The sequence below is a fragment of the Candoia aspera genome, chromosome 17 (genome assembly GCF_035149785.1).
Source record: "Candoia aspera isolate rCanAsp1 chromosome 17, rCanAsp1.hap2, whole genome shotgun sequence".
NCBI classification, from domain to species: Eukaryota; Metazoa; Chordata; class Lepidosauria; order Squamata; family Boidae; genus Candoia; species Candoia aspera.
Window position 1 is genome coordinate 5617860 of NC_086169.1, and position 16946 is coordinate 5634805.

General features: G+C 44.1%; 1 protein-coding gene across 1 annotated transcript in view; it reads left to right on the forward strand.

Moving 5' to 3' along the window:
* The first annotated feature begins 3280 nt into the window (after positions 1-3280).
* Positions 3281-16946, forward strand: part of TAGLN2 (transgelin 2) — a 288943-nt gene continuing 275277 nt past the window's right edge. Inside the window, exon 1 of the mRNA XM_063317077.1 lies at positions 3281-3286. The gene's annotated coding sequence lies outside the window, so the exon portion shown is untranslated. The remainder of the gene's footprint in view (positions 3287-16946) is intronic.

The following is a 16946-nucleotide window of genomic DNA, read 5'->3' on the forward strand; positions in this document are numbered from 1 at the left end:
TTCTAGTGTTCTCCAGATGTGCTGGGACGATAATTCCCAATATCCCTCGCTGATATGATTCTGGGGTGTGGAGTCCACATCTGGGAAGGTCTCGTTGGAGGAAAGTTGTTGTTCCCCTCTGCCTTTAGATTGAAATTAGTGGGACAAGCATGTGCGGCGATGAGACTCGGTGGCTCTGCAGATTAACTAATTTGGAGCGAGGGTGGAGGTTTTTTATTTATTTATTTATTCAACTTACACCTCTCTGCTCAGATCAGCAGATGTTACAGGAAGGTGTCAACAAGAGCAAGGAGGGTGTACTTCAAATTAATGCCTTTGTTGAACCTGCCCCTTCTACCTGCGTGCCATATGGCTTGCGTCAGATGGAGCAGAGAATTACATCCCTTACTTATATCTCTGGGAGAGATGGGGGGCAGGGGGGAGGCTGCACACCACAGAACGTCTTCCCCAGAGAGCTAGAATCACAGCTCAAATTTTTCCTTTTTGAATGCAAACCGTGGCTACTGTGACACCGGCAAAGTAATTATTTTTCCCTGTCAAACATTGAGCTCTGCTTGCTTGTCTGCCGACAGCTGGAAAGTGATGAATCCTTTTGTGTCTGTAGTAGCCTTGGACCTGCTCCAGGAAGGGAAGGTGCAACCAGGCAATCCGGCTTGCCATGAGCATTCACTATTAGAGGCAATTTCCCCCCGAGTTGCCCCATCTGTGCTAGCAGTCAAAGATGGCGTAGGAGAGAGAACTTGGAAAGTGCCTCCATGCCTCAGCCCCAGGACAACAAGCTTAGGAATGAAAACCACCACACTCCCAAAGAGCGAGGTGGAAGCAAAGGCATGGAGGAACACTTGGAGCAGAACTGCTGAGCTAGTGAAGATGCAGTACCAAGCTAACCAGCAGGGTTGAACAGCAAGGCAGAAATCACAGTTCAACATCTCAAGAAGCCAACAAGAATGCCACCCAATTCAAGACTGCCCGAGCAAGGCAGAAATCACAGCTGAACATCTCAAGAAGCCAACAAAAATGCCACCCAATTCAAGACTGCCTGATTCAGTGTAGAATTCTTTAATCTTCTCCTTTGGAAGACCCAAGGAAAGGGCTGGCGGGTTTGCTAAGTCAGTCTAGCAGTTACACACAGTTTAGCAAAGCTCTTCTAGACAGCTTCTTGGAAGCTGGTCCTCGGATGGAAATAGAGCTCTAGACCAAACGGGTCCAGGATCTGCCTTCTGCATTTGTACCTCAGTTGGAATCTCAGTTCTGCACTTCACCAATCATATTTGTAAATGCAGGGAACCAACAAAAGCACTAGGGAATTCTAGAAACAGCTGAAATTCAGACAATCCAAACCAAGGTCTTCACACCATTCAGGGCCAGAGCTGAATCAGTTCTCTCAAGAAGGATGAGAGCAGGGTGAATTGGGAGCAGGATGGCTTGGAATCCCGGGAGTTACAATTTCACAACTCTAGGTTGACCTGTGCAAAATTTACACCTGGTTCTTTAAGAGTGGATTGGATTCTGCCAAGGTTAATCTCCTTTTAGCCAGAGTGTTCCTGTAAAACAGAGCTGGGGGGAGGTGGAGAGAGATTAGCTCCCCTTGTAGCTGATGAAGGAAACCATAATGTCATGTAATTAGGTACACATGAATGCTGTTCAATGAACTCCTGTTCACTGGGGGAACTTTTAAAAAAGAAATATGAGAACATTTCATTTGATCATGCAAACACTGTAGACTATTCCTTCAGCCCAGGGGATGGTTGAAGGATTGGTCCTTTGCAAATTCTGATTCAGACTCATTATATCACAGCCACTTCATATAGTCAGGTGGAATTTATCTACCAGGCTATGCTGGTCTCCACGTGTGATGATGCAGTTCTCAATTTTTTAAAAATAGGTTAATGAAATGCGTACCTTTGAAAAAAAAAAAGCAAAATTTTGTGGGGCTTTTTAAAAATAATGCACATTAACATGTAAATGGGATACCATCAATCCTCCCATGAACAAACGCAAAACTGATGTGGATTGGAAATAGGCCGGTTTACCCATCTGTCACTGGTTCGTTGGGGGGTGAATGAAAGAGGAAAACAAAGCCATAAGTAGGGTATCTTTTTGAGGGATGCACAAATATTCCATCTGGAGATTTGATCTGGTCTTCTAACTTTATCCACATTTGCAACTTTATCCAGGTTAAGAGTACATGCTAGGGCTAATGAAAAAATGGTAACATGAAGATCATATCAAACTGTGATTAGACAACATAAGAAATATTGATAAATTAGGAGCCCGGGGAACTTTTCCTGAGATATATTTAAGTTGCTCTGCGTTAGGAATCAACTGAGCTTCAACTGCAACAAAGCAAAGCTTGCTGGGAAGACAACATAAACCAGTGTTTCTCAGCCTCAGCAACTTTAAGATGTGTAGACTTCAGCTCCCAGAATTCCCTAGCCAGCATGCTTGTGGGGAATTCTGGGAGTTGAAGTCCACCCATCTTAAAGTTCCAAAGCTGAGAAACACTGACATAGATGATGGACAGAAGTAAGGGTGCTCTGGAGCTGCGGGAAGAGGAAGAAAAGAACATGAAACGGATGAGGTTTCTTAATAAGCGTGGAAGAGGGTGGACATTGTCACCATTTCCCTCTAATGTTCTGACTACACCGAAGTTAAAATAGGCTTCAAGGTTTTTTTGCAGTTTTCAGTACAATATATTGGTTAACTTGCTGCAAGATCAGAGCCTTTGCATGTGTGTTTGCTTAGTCTCCTGGTGTTCGGTAGAACTTATTCCCATGCAACTCTCTTTGAGGTTGTGTCCTAAGGGCAAAGAATGTCAAGACCAAACAAAGGAACATTTTTAAACAGGGAAGCGATGATACATCAATCTAAATTCAAGACGTTTTGTTTACCAGTAATGATGACCCACCAAACTCAAGATGCATTGATGAGCCACCAGTCTAAATTCAGGATGATCTCCTCTCAAGGTCCTATGTAGCTAGCAAGGGGTGGAGAGGACCACTAAAATTTGAGAGGAATCCATAAATCAATGACCAAAAAGTGAAACAATGATCTTTTAGCACCACCTTCTGACAGTGTTCAGCCAAAATAATTAAAATATGGTATCCCAAATTTCCCAGAAGGAACCTCGGTTGAGTATATGGAACGATTCTAAGAGACTGAGCAGAACCTGAACTTATCAACCAAAGCAGGTTTGGCTTATAAACCTAAACCTAGACTTGGAAAAGTTTCAAGAAGAAACTGTTTCATCCAGGAAATGTTTGGATTTGTGCTGCCATCACCCACGCTAGGACCTCATTTAGAAAAGGAAGATTGGAGCCAGGGCAATTTTTATCTGGATTGTGGTGATGGCTTCTTTAACAACACTCTTGCAACAGCTTGTTTTACAGGAGTTGAGACACAGCCCACACTTCCAATACGCAATTGGCCATTTCCCTTTGGCAGCTCGTATCAGCCAAGATGGGAAAGACAACCAAAAATTGCAGGAGGTGAGTTTCCCTCCAGGGCTTTGGACGCCAACACCTATATACTAAGTTTGGCCAATTGAAATATTGCTTCCATCTGCCCCACAACAGTCCTGGCTAGCAACCAGGGCAGTTCATCTACTCCAAGGCCATGTCTAAGCCTCTCTTTTCTTCCAGCTTTTTCTCTGCTGACTCGCACCAACTCAACAGCAGTCTGGCCTTAAAACTCATATGCCACAATCCTATAACCGACTTGTCTCCATCTTTGGGCTGAGGAAGATAAAATTCATCCATCAAAATTAGGCAAGTGGATGCCTCATTCATGAGTCCAGGATTTGAACGATGGGCCCAAGTCAGAAACGATGAGAACAAAATTGGCATGTCTGCTTGGATTTATCTATAATATTCCTCCAGAAATGCTCCTGATCTATCATTTTTTTTCAAAGACATCTGAACTCTGCAACCTAGAAGTTCTTAGGAATGACCTTGTCACTTTCCTGGGTCATCCCAGATCATCTCCCCATTTCACAGATTTTGCCAGATCTCCTATATTTTGTGTCCAATGCACAGGGCTGGCTCCAGACAGCAGTTTTTTTGAAGCAGTGAAAACATCCATGTAACAGTTGTGAGAAAAGTGGCTCAGGAAAAGTCCCGCACTGAATAAATTTGACGAAGTCTTGAGAAGCAGCAAAAAGGTTTTATTAACGTTCTTGCGAGGACGGGTGCCCAGCCAAGACAGGCACACCCATTCACACAAAGCATGTAGTTTTATTCCCTACCCCCGGCCGGTGGAATCCCTCCTCCTGTTCCCCATTGGCTAGGTACTTAGGAGTTTACAGCCTATCTGAGACACCTTAGATTCTGCAGGAAGTCCCGCCTTTGTTTATATCTCCCATTCCTCACTTTTTACCTCCCCCAGTCTTTTCCTTAAGGCAGCTAGCCCCCTTGGAGTAAGTAGGTCAGGGTCTTGTCTGACCACAAAGTTCGCTAGAACTGGTTTTGAGCATATTTTCAGCATCGGTTAGGCAGCTTATTTCCTTTATACCTGCCCTTATGGAGATACAGTCACCTGTTCCCCTGACCACATATCCCACATCCTCAATATACTGACAAGCAAGCTGAGATTTGCAAGTTACTAGAAAAGCAAGCTTCATTTGGCAATTTACTGAAAAAGCAAGTTCTTTTCTATTGCAGAAATAACTTTTTGCAAAAACAACACTGAGACCCCCCCTTTTTCTCACATAGTTAATCTTGAGTCATGTGTTTTTCTCCTCAGTCTGAAGTTAGGTCCTAATACATATTACATGGCAAACTGCTTCTTCATATATAGTGGAAGACACTAAATTCATAACAAAATAGATAGCATTGACCATTCAAACATAAGATCAATCAGTATTTATCAATACACATGCCTGGATCAGCTGCAGTAGCATTCACCATTTTTTTTTGCCTCTGGAAAATTCATCGTTCTTCCCAAAAGTGAATATTTGGCTTAGATGCATTCCGAAAGGGTATATATTTGAGAAGACGGTGTCTGAAATCAGTATGTTAAGAAAATTGCCCTTTTTTAAAAAAAAGGAAGGAGCCATGTAGGAATTTGTTTTAAGGCAGAAGTTATCTTGAAAACTGAAGCTGAACTTAAATATGGGATGTAAACTGAGTTAAGTAAATCAGTAGACAGTTGTGTTTTCTTTTTAAATTAAGGATTTTTTAAAAAAACCAAGAAGGTTACATACAGAACTCACGAGCTTCTGGCAAAAAGTCATGATGATGTCATGTGCGTCATGATGTCATGCACAATGATCTAGGCATGCATGACATCACACACAATCCTGTGGACGCCCATGCCACTCTGTATTTGGGGAAACAGCAAACAGCAAACAACAAAACAGAACGGGGAAAGGAATAGCATGTAAAACCCCCACGACGCTCACACGGTTTCAACGTAGAGCAATTTGCTTCTCTTTAAACTGGATGAATGAGCCGTTCTCAGGCCTCGCCATAGTGATTTCTGACCCCCAAGATGATTTTTGGAATGCTGGCACCTTGTACGGGTGCCCAGGATGGTAGGGCTGAAAGGAAAATCTGGGAGAGCAGGGGGTCTGTGTATCTGTGTTGCCAGAACTATGGACATTGTGGTGCCAAGGATATTTAACACTTGGCACTGGCCAAGGGATGGAGCAAAGCTGTGTGTAGCGAGACAGAGCTGCTGGTTTGCACATTTAGATAAGAGTGTTCCCTGGCAGAAGCGGAGGAGAATAGCGGCAGATGTTCCATTAGGGACAAGGGAATCAGCAGTCACCCTTCCAACCAACCTGTCTGGCTAATGAGACGGAATCAGGAGTCCTGGGCGCAAGAATCTCAGAGCAGGGTGAAAACACCGCTGCCTTTGAACTGGCTGTGCTGGCATGTGATTCCCATAGAGAGAGACGCGCCAAGGTGCGGTGGTCTGTGTGTCTGTGTGTGTGTGGGTAATTTCCCAGTTTCTTGGCTTGTTGCCCTGCATCTTTTGGAAGGTGCCCTGCAGAAAGAAAGAGAAGGGAAGGAGGGGGACCGAAGCCAGACCACCCCTGCTTTGGCAAGGCTACCGTTGAAGAGCCCGGCCACCTTCCAGAATCAGGCAGGCCCCTGAGGCAGGTAGTGAGGTAGCCGTTCCCGTTCAGCCATGCCGCGAGAGCTGCCATCTTTTGACGGGCCCAGATTGGGGAAGGGGACAGACTGCAAGGAGATGCAGGCTGCAGATCCAGGCTTCCTAAGGTCAAGCCTTCCTAAGGCCTTGACCTTAGGAAGCAGGGAGGAAATCCTGGCCCAGAGAGAAGCCAGGTTTTATGAATAAAACTGATGGGTTTTAAAAACCGTTCTCTATGCAGAAAGCAAGGCAGTGCAGATGAGGCAAGGGTGTGTGTTTGTGTGTGTGTGTGTGTGTTTTAATGCTTCCCAAGTCTTGTTTTAAATTGGTGAGGGCGTGTGTTTCCTCTGAGTCTTTTAAAGCCTGTTTTAGGACTTACACCCCAGACTGTGACAAACCACACCATCTATTTTCAGCAGTTGTAGAGACGGAGGCCTCTGGAGGCCATTAAGGAAGAGATTCCCCTGGGCTCAGTTTGCTGCTATCGCCCTGCAATACAGCAGCTGCCATCTGACTTCCTTGGTGTGTTGATTATAACCACCACCAAAAGGCACTGGAAAACAGGCAGTGGCCTCCACTGGCTTCTTCCTACCTAGCAGAAATTTTCTCCAATATTCTGTTTCTGCCACAGTTTATCTACGCAGGACCTTGTTCTCCGAACAGCAGAAAGTCCCAGGGGGACTCACTAATGCTGGCACAAACTTTTCCCATGGGGATGGCTGGCACAGAACCTCTCTCTCCAGCTCTAAGCAGTCAGAGGCTCACTTGACACCTTCCCATGTTCCTAATGAGCTTCCAGCAAGAACTTTGCAAATGTGGCTCAAAGGGGGAATAATCAGCTAGGGGAAGCTAGGAGAAATGGCAACATGTTTCTTGATGAGACAACCACCTTTGGCATCATTTTTGGCCCCCTGCTACTACTTGGCAGCTGGGATGAGAGGAAAGTGGGGTAGGATCATAGAGTTTGAAAGCAGGTCTTGGAGGCAGGGTAACTAGCTTATTTCCTGCCCCCAACAGAGGACTATTCAGGCTCTGCCTGAAGACAGTGGCCGGTCAGTGTGTTCTTAGACAGAACTTTTTTTTTTAATCTGTTCAATTGTGTCTGATTCTCGGCGACTGCCTGGACAAGTCCCTGCAGTTTTCTTGGCAAGGTTTTTCCGAAGTGGCTTGCCATTGCCTCCTTCCTAGGGCTGAGAGGGAGTGGCTGGCCCAAGGTCACCCAGCTGGCTTCGTGCCCAGGGTGGGACTCAAACTCACAATCTCCCAGTTTCTAGCCTGGTGCTATCATGAGCACTGATGGTGAGCAGGAGCGGGCCCCTATCCAGGGGGGAAACACATGCGTAGTAGTGAGGAATTGAGCAGTCATTCAAAGAGACACAGAACAGACCCGCCTTGACTTTTGGGGTTTATCTGTCTGGGTTTTTCCCACGCTTCTTCAGTTTGTTAGGATTTTCTGTCTAATGTAGCAGTAATAAAACACTAGAGACTTATTCCTCGTCTCAGCGTGGTTCCTGCTTGTTAGGACAGGTGCCCTAACCACTACACCAAACTGGCTCTCAGACAGAACTTACATGCTTCTCAAAAAGTACCCCTGCCTCGTAAGGTGGGGTGAGAAGAGAAAGAGAGTGCATGAGAAAAAGGGATTAAAAATGGGGATGGCGTGCCCCACAGGAGTGCCAGGTGGACCCACCAAACAGCATCTCAAACCAGGCTGTAACCTTGCTTGAAGATCACCATCTCTCTTGGAAAGGGATTCCCTGAATGGTGTAACTGGGAGAGATGCCTTAGTGCTCCCCACGTGGTTTGGATTACGATGTTTAGGTCTGAGGGGAGGTGACCTAACACTCTTCACGCCTTTGGGATTTTAGGTCCAGCCTGCACGCCTGTGGCCAAGAGTGGTGAGGACTCCTGCTGCTGCTTGTGAGCATTCTCGCCAATGGCAGAGCGTTACCCCAGAGTAAACGCAGACCAAAAGGAGCAGGGCAGATGCCAGGTTCTGCTTCTCTTTCTCCACCTCCTCACCTCTGGTCCTTCAGGGTTGGAAACAGCTGCAAGTCATTTTTACCTCCCTTTTGTTGGCTGTTCTTCAGGACAGGATTTATTGAGGTCATGTTTTCCCACCCAGTTTCTTTTCCAGCAAATCCATGCTCCATCTGGGACCCCGACCTGAGTCAGGCAGCTTTTTAAGAATGTGTGGCCATTTAAGTGGGGTGGGTGAGTGGGTGGGTGGGGATGGAATAAGCAGTGCAAGCTTGTGTTCTTAGAAACAGAGGTACAGATATATCATGCGGGGAGGGGAAGAGAGATGAACATCAACAATATGCTTCTTGCTGGATATTAGAGAGAACCCTCTTGCGAATTCCAGGCAACTATTTGCCAAAGCAGATGTTTGGCTCAGGTGTTGTCTGAGCTAAAGTGTGCGTCTGCGTGCATGCCAGTGAGTGTGTGTTGGCTCTTTAAACCCTGATTAGGGTTGCCAGCCAACAGACACTTACAAAATTATCCTCATCTGAATTTTCGATTTCTGAATTACCTGGTCTTGTTTACGGCATAGCGCCGATTCATTAACGATGGGCCGCCACCCTCCCTGCCTTTCCTTCCTGGACTTCATCATCTCAAGCAAACTGGGACATTGATCTAATCACAGCGCGAAGGGTGTAATTAAATCCATGGCGCCTTCTGGCGTGGCCTTTCAATCAATGCATAAAGATGCTCGGGTGGGATTGGTAATCTCTAAAGAAAAACGGCGGCGGGGGGGGGGGGAACAAGAAAAATCTGTATCGAGAAGCAAATGTGCAGATCCCCAAATTAATTTTAACCAGAATGTGGCATCAGAGGAGGCTTATGGGGAGACGTTTGGTCAAGTTCATTCAATTAGGCGAACAGAATGGTGGGCTTGCATGACACGGTTCCCTTGGTTACTGAATTAACCCGTTTCCTGGGTTCATACAATAATTGAAGCATCCGTGAATCAAATGGGCTTGCCACCCAACAAACCACAGTTGAAGCCAACCAGGCATGGCACTTTTCATGAAAGCAGCTGCTGAGTCCTTCGCTGACTTGGGTACCCCTAATGTGCAGAGGCAGCCAATGGAGATATTTTACTGATCTTGTCAGCATTTTGGACCTGGGCTGGGTAACGGGCCCCGGACAAATGAGGTATATTGAGTTGGAAAATGGTTGCACGTTTGAGCTGACCCACATTCTGTTCCTCCAGATTGGTTCCTCTGGCATGCCCAAATCTCCCAGGGTCTGTGTTCAAATTTCCAATCAGGACCAAGAGATTTGCTGCTTCAGTTTTCTGCCCAAGCCACCTGCTTAAGACCCAAAGCTGTTCAATTTTTGGGGTGACTGTGTAAGGGGAGGTAGGGTGATCAGCCTCACTTCTTCCCTCCACTTTCATCGTTTAAAACCCAAGTACTTTGCTTCCTATTTGTGATGAAATTTGTAAATGTAGATACATTTGGAATGAAAATTGAACCCTATTACACCAGCCAAGACCAGTACATTCAATGGATTTCCAACATTTTCTCACCCATGGGAAATGTGGCTGGAAGAAAGAAATGTCCTCCCCTCCCCTCCCCTCCCCTCCCCTCCCCTCCCCTCCCCTCCCCTCCCCTCCCCTCCCCTCCCCTCCCCTCCCCTCCCCTCTTCCTTCCTTCCTTCCTTCCTTCCTTCCTTCCTTCCTTCCTTCCTTCCTTCCTTCCTTCCTTCCTTCCTTCCTTCCTTCCGACAACCAACTTGTGAAAATGTTTGTTCTCTTTTTTTATCTCAACTATTTTTCCAGAAGCTCTGTTGGCATATATAATTCCTCACTCTTTTCCTTTTTATTCCTCACAACAGTCCTGTGAGGCAGCTTTTCAGAAAGGTAAGATCTGACCCCTAGATACCCAGTTAGATCTATGTCGGACAAGGGGATCTGAACCTGGATCTTGCCCAGCTTGTTTCTGACATTCATTCCATACAGAGAGAATTTCTAGCTTTGATTTGTTTGTTTTCCATGCATTACGTTATTTAGTTTGAGCACATGCTGAGCCTTACTCTCATGGAGCTGGCAAATTTATTTCTCCTGTAGGGATGATCAACTCTGATGGATGATTCTGGTTTCACTCAGTCCTTGGTTTGCCTAAAGATCATAAGTTTCCTTTTGTTTGTTTTTGCAAATGAAAAAGAAAGGCCAGTACTTGAGGCATTTTTCCCAATACACCCCCCCTTTTTTTTTTGGCATACACATTTTCTTCACAAGCACATTTTTACCAGTATATTGCATTTCTTTGCACAGTTTTTTAAATCTTCATTTCTGACTTACGAGCTGCATCAGAAAAGTTTGCTAATAGGTTCAAGAGGTGCTAATTGGATACAGCTGTACGAAAAAATCATACTGAATACATTTCTCCTCCCTTTCCAATCTTGGTCATCCCATTTCAGAGATCAGGATTATCCTTATCTTATCATTTCCACTTTTTCTATAGCTTCACACTCTGAATGACACTGGTAGAAAGTCTTTCTGGAAGAAATAATTATTGGGATTTTTTTTTTCTCATAGAACTTTGCGTCTTGCATATAGAAAACTAGCATGCCAATGGCTAGCTTTATCTGGAAACCTTTCTCCTTGAGCAGCTTCATTTTTGCATGAAAGAATCTTTTGTAGGGGAATTATCCCATTTCGTGAAGCCCAAGTTCAAGTGGAAATGAAGTCTTGACCACATGCAAAAATCACAAGCAGCAGGAATTCAAGAGCCGCATCTTCTGAATGCAGGAATTTCCAACACGCTCTCCTAGGCCAACCTTCACTTGAGATTCCCTGGCATGGTGTCCCCCTCTGGATTTCAGTCCTGCCTTTCCTCTTCTGCCTCGGAGGAGCTGTCTACCCCTCCGTTCCTGGCTTCGAGAATTTTCTTGGGTGATGAACGAGACTTGGAAATGATCCCAGCGCTGTCACCCGAATCCCTGAGCTGTGGCTAATTGAGTCAGATCTGGTCCACCAATGTTGTGGGATTAATCACCCTGCTGCTGAAAACTGGGACTGGAGGGAAGCGAAGCAGGGAAGGACAGAGAGAAATGGTGGGGGGAGGCAACTGGCCTTTAGCAACAGGCATAATCGACAGACCATGGGTAATTGTTTGTTTGTTTGTTTGTTTGTTTACCGCATCGGCAGATCTGGTGGAAATTTGGCCTTGAGTGGCGTAGAGCATCTCGGTGTTACGCCAGAACACAGCATCCCTCTTTTGCTAATAGGTGACAAGCAATCCCGGGCCCAGCCCTGTTGGCTGTCTGAAAGGCGTTGAGTGACTCAAGTCTAAGAGATCTTTTTTAAAGAGGTGTTTTGGGGGGCTGGGAGGTTATCCTCCGGTGCCGGTTGTCTTGTTTCCAAAGCTGGATGTTTCCATCTGCTTTTCAATTTCTCGTAAGCTGCCCGGCATGGTCTTGAATGGGGTGGCTGTAGAGAGGGAAGAAATAAGTAAACAAACAAACCAATAAATTGCACTTGGACTCTAATATCTTAGGGAATGTTGACTTCTGCAAGCTGTCTGTGTGTTTGTGTTCCTTAAAGGCGGTGTGAAATATTGGGAATGTTCTGCTGCAGTTGGCAAGAAAAATCTCTGGAGGATGGAAAACACACTTTTGAATATAGCACAACAAAGAATCTATATCCATATCTATATCTATTTTTTAAAATCTGTTCAATCGTGTCCGATTCTTGGAGACTGCCTGGACAAGTCCCTGCAGTTTTCTTGGCAAGGTTTTTCAGAAGTGGTTGGCCACTGCCTCCTTCCCAGGGCTGAGAGAAAGTGACTTGCCCAAGGACACCCAGCTGGCTTTGTGCCTAAGGTGGGACTCAAAATCACGGTCTCCGGTTTCTAGCCTGGTGTCTTAACCACTACACCCAACTGGCTTTTATTTGTCTTTCTCTTTCTCTTTCTTTTTCTCTTTCTCTTTCTCTTTCTCTTTCTCTTTCTCTTTCTCTCTCTTTCTCTTTCTTTCTCTTTCTCTTTCTCTTTCTCTACCTCTGTCTCTGTCCCTATCCCTATCGCTGTACAAACATGCACACACTAAGCTGTGATTGAAATGCCCTATCAAAGTGTTTTGGTTCAGCTTTTCCTATCTTCACTTTTCAGCTCCTCATATCTTCAATCGCTGTATCAGAGAACGTGGGTTCCACCATGATAGAAACAAACAGACCGCTTTTGTTTTCAAAATATTCATTTCTGTATTTACAAGCATGTTGTTATTACATTTATTATTTACAGTGAGTTTTAATGATTTACTTAAAGTTTCTGTGACTTATCTTGTGTTCCACTTAAACCATTTATGGATCCCACTAGAGATTGAGAACCACTGTCACAGAAAGTGAAGGAGGAAGAAGTCTCTTGTGGGTTAAGCTTGAATCCTTGCATATAGAGGTAGTCCTCACTTAATAACCATTCGTTTAGTGACAGTTCAGACTTAGGACGGTGCTGAAAAAACTGACTTGTGACCGGTCCTCACACTTACAACTGTCACAGCATCCCGTGGTCACCTGATTGCAATCTGGGCACTTGGCAACTGGTTCACATTTATGACTGTCACAGCATCCCATGGTCATGTGATCGCCATTTTTTACCTTCCTGGCTGGCTTCTGGCAAGCAAAATCAATGGGAAACTGTGTGATTTGCTTAACAACCACATGGTTTGCTTAATGACCACGGCGATTTGCTTAACGACTGCCACAAAAAGGTCATAAAATTGGGTTGGATTCGCTTAATGACTGCTTTGCTTAGCACCTGAAATTCTGGTCCCAATTGTGGTTGTTAAGTGAGGACTACCTGTAGTTTGCACACCTTAAATATGGAAGTGGTTTTTTTCTTGATTTCTCCAGGAAGCTTTTTTTTTTCAGTTTCCCAGTCTAGCCTCCAGATTTTGGAGTTCCTGATGGTTCCCAAACAGCCGAACCAATTCTGAGGATGCTCTGCTTCCTCTGGGTGGCAGAAGTTGTTGGGTGTCCGCTGGGGGAAAAAAAACATCATTATTCCAGTTGTAACACATGTCCTGTGTAATTATGGTGAATTTCGGCAGTTCTGCTGGTTCTTAGGAAGGAGGGAGCACATTCCAAGAAGGTGGAAGAGATAAGAGGAGGCACAGTCCGGGAAGCGATGGTGGGAAAACCAAGAGGTTCAGACTAGCCCCGCCCTAGAGCCTTCCTAGTTATTTCCCCTGAGGTTAGGCAGAGTAGCTTTAGTCTGGCAAGGTTCTGGCTATAGGGCATTAGCAAATAAAGAACTGAAGTTTGGCTGGACTGATTCTTCATCGTTCTTGGGCTGGGCCTGACAGTAATCATCAAAATTAACATTCCATATTCAAAGTTTCAATTGACAAGAGTGAAAGGTCTGGGCTTAATCTGGATATTAGGGTGAACTGGTGAGGTGGCTCCCTTATTTTCAACATCCCTTCGTCTTTTATTCTGTTTCAGTTGGTTTTTTAATATTTTTAATGTACTTATTGATTGTTTTTAGCTCTTTGAACACCAACCAGAGTTGCTTGTTTGTGAGATGGGCGGCTATATAAATTAGAAAAATAAACAAATCAATTTGTACAATAACTCTCAAACAAATGAAACGACTGTCTCCGTACCCCTCTCTGTTTTGAAAAATGGTCCCAAGGTTTGTCCAGTTAATTTTTTTCAAGAGGAGAGATGTACAGCTGATGGTCTTTGTTTCAAGAGCCTATTCTTTTGAACAGCCTCCCGGCTGAAATTCATCTTGTACCTCCCTGATGTCATTCAGAAAATAACTTACAACCAAGTGCTTTTGCAGAGCATTTATAGCCTGGCATGACACCATCCAGGTTGATTACGTTTGATCAATAGGGGATGGGTCATTAGTTGATTTATTTTTTTATAACCCTTATTAATTTACTGTAGATCTTTTATTTTTATATTATTTACCAGAGTGCTTTCCTATGTTCACTGCCAGGAGCTTTGACTAAAATATATGGTGATATACAAATTAATTGGGTAAATAAATAATTTAAATGATTTTTTTAGTTTCTCAAGGATAAAGGCAAGACTTTACAATCAAAATTCATGGCCTGTGCATTGCAAATCTAACACTTAATTTTAATACTTTATATCGATTGTCTCTTTGGCGTAGAAATTTAACTTCCCATTTCTCCATTTGCTCTTTAGCCATTCTGGTCTTTTGAAAGGTTCCTGAAGCAATCACATCAAGAGTCCCTGAGAGGTGTACTTGTTGTATTAAAGCAATCCCTTTGCAAAACTGTAGCAATTCTGCAAGCTGAAATAAAATACACTTTCCACCACACGTTGGTCTTGAAAAGTGTTTCATAAGCCCTCAACTTCTTTGCAAGTCAAGCCATATTTTGCATAAAAGTAAAGGTTCGTAAGTGGTTTGCTTTTGTGTTAAAAATACATTTTGCACATCGGTGGGTTTTCCTGTAAGCTAATTAAAACAAGCTTTGCAAATCATCAGGTGCTGGAAAGTTTTTCTCCCTCAAGACCTAATTTTCTTTACCAGACATATGACAAACCTGTGTTCCTAGGTATCTCACATTGGAGGTCTTGAGAACAGATCTGGCAAGCAAAAACTGTAGATTAGAACCAGCAGTTTATACTATTTTAAGTCCTATGCAGATCATACAAACAGTTGGTGTAGAATAATTAAACATTTTTGCTGTGCTCTAAAAATATGGCTACAACTTTGATGTTCTTTTTTTGCAAAGGAAATATAAATTACTTTTCCTTAAGGCATTTTTATATTACTTTTAATAGATTATTATTACTATTGTTCTTGTCCTCGTTCTTGTTATTTTTATCATCATTATCCTCCTCATCCCATCTTTACTCCAAGGAGCTGAAAGTAGGATACAAGGTTATCACCGCTTTGTGACTATTTTCACAATAACCTTTGGAGGTAGGCTAAGCCAACTGCAGTAAATAATCTAGAATTACTTCATACCCCAATGAATATGCTGGACCCAGAATCTCCAGGTCTCTGTAGGGTTTGCAGATTCAGATTCTGGTAGAATTCCAAGGAAAACTTGGCATTAGCTTGGATGTCCACCCCAGAAGACATTGGGGAATTTCTCTGGATTTACCATTGCTTTGGAATTTATTCCTGCCTGTATTCTTGTTTCTGCAGCTTTCCTGGCTGCTCCGCCCATGGAAAGTGAACAAAAAAAATCTTTCTGAGGGCCTCTTCCCATAAGAAAAATTAAGCTTGCAAAAGTCCTTTTTACTGTTCTGGGAAGTTGAGTAAATATATAAGGTTCTGATGTACAGCTATCTATCTATCTATCTATCTATCTATCTATCTATCTATCTATCTATCTATCATCTATCCATCCATCCATCCTGTAATATCTGTCTAGCTCTCTGCCTGTCTTTTTCAGTCATTCTGTCTATAATTTTTTTTATCTACCTTTCCCTCAGTCGTTCTGTTGGCTGTTTGACCCGTCTTTTATTGTCCCATTGCTCTTTCGGAAGTGAGCATGGGTCTCTTTATTACCTTGTGATCCAAGCCCCTTCCCTTTGCCTACTTTTGACAGAGCTAAATCGGTCTCAGCCTGCAGGTGCAGCTTACAATTACAGTTACAATTTGTTTTAAAAATGCCTTCCCTTCAAGAAACCATAGGGGTCCATTAAGATGGTGGTGGACGATGAGCTAGGTGTTTGGAGAGGGATTTTGTTTACTTCCCATCCTTGGCAGCTGCGAAACCTGCCTTTGTTTTTCTTCTGGATCAGTTAGAAAGGCATTAAGGCTTGGTTTCACCCATTAGCTAAAGTCAATTGATGGTTCTTTCTTGCATGGGGGAACTTAATGCCAAGGAACTGGGCTGACGCAGGATGCTGTGGAAATCCACCCTTGCTATGCATGAATGGTGTGGTTCAAGCAACACCTATGATCGTTCAACTCAAGACTTTGGTAATTGAGTGATTAGCTCATGGGTGACTCAGAGGAGGGGCTTCGGTGCAAGTCTTTTAGGATTTCCAAAGCTGGCCTGGTGAAAACTGGTCAGAGAATGTGCGCCTTTGGGGGAGGCAAGGATATATATTGGAAGGGACATTGCACAATTTAGCACTTCCTGTTTGCATGTTGTCTCACCGGTACCTTCAGAGGGTTTGGAAACAGCTCCCTTGGAGGCCATGGAAAATGCGGAGGCAGGGGGGATGCCCTGTTCCCACTATTATCTGGGGAACTGTATCTGTGACATTTCCAGAAGTGGTTGCCGTTGGTTTCTCCCAAGATGTTTTTTCAATTTCACAGTCTAGTTTAGGAAGTTTCTGGGATGCTATTCCATTCAAGTACCAACCAGATCTGGCCCTGCTCAGCTTTTTGAAATTGACCAAGATTGGCTAGGTGCTACTACCCAACTAGGCAATGAAAAATGGAAGGGTACAAATGCAGCAGGGAAGGAAGGGAGGGAGGGAGGAAGAAAGGAAGACCCCACAGGGCATGGCCTCTGGGATTTGTTTCCTCCTTTATGAGGCATTTGTATTCCCTTTGGTGTAACCAAGCAATATGTTCTGAGTGTTTCTATGTATGTCTGAACTGGGCTACACAGGATGTGCTGCATGTGGTTTGTTCCGGGTCATGTGACCAGGAGGCAGTGGGCCTTAGAATGGAGCAATCAGCAGCATTCCAAGTCTTGCATAGGGATGCAATAGAACAGTCTTTCTCAACCCTGGCAACTTTAAGATGGGCGGATTTCAACTCATGCTGGCTGGGGAATTCTGGGAGTTGAAGTCCACAAGTTTCCAAGGTTGAGAAACACTGCATTAGAAGGACTTCCTTTTCCCCTGCAGCCGCAGCCCAATCTGGTCCGTTTTCCAATAATCTTTCTTTTGCTTCCTGCCC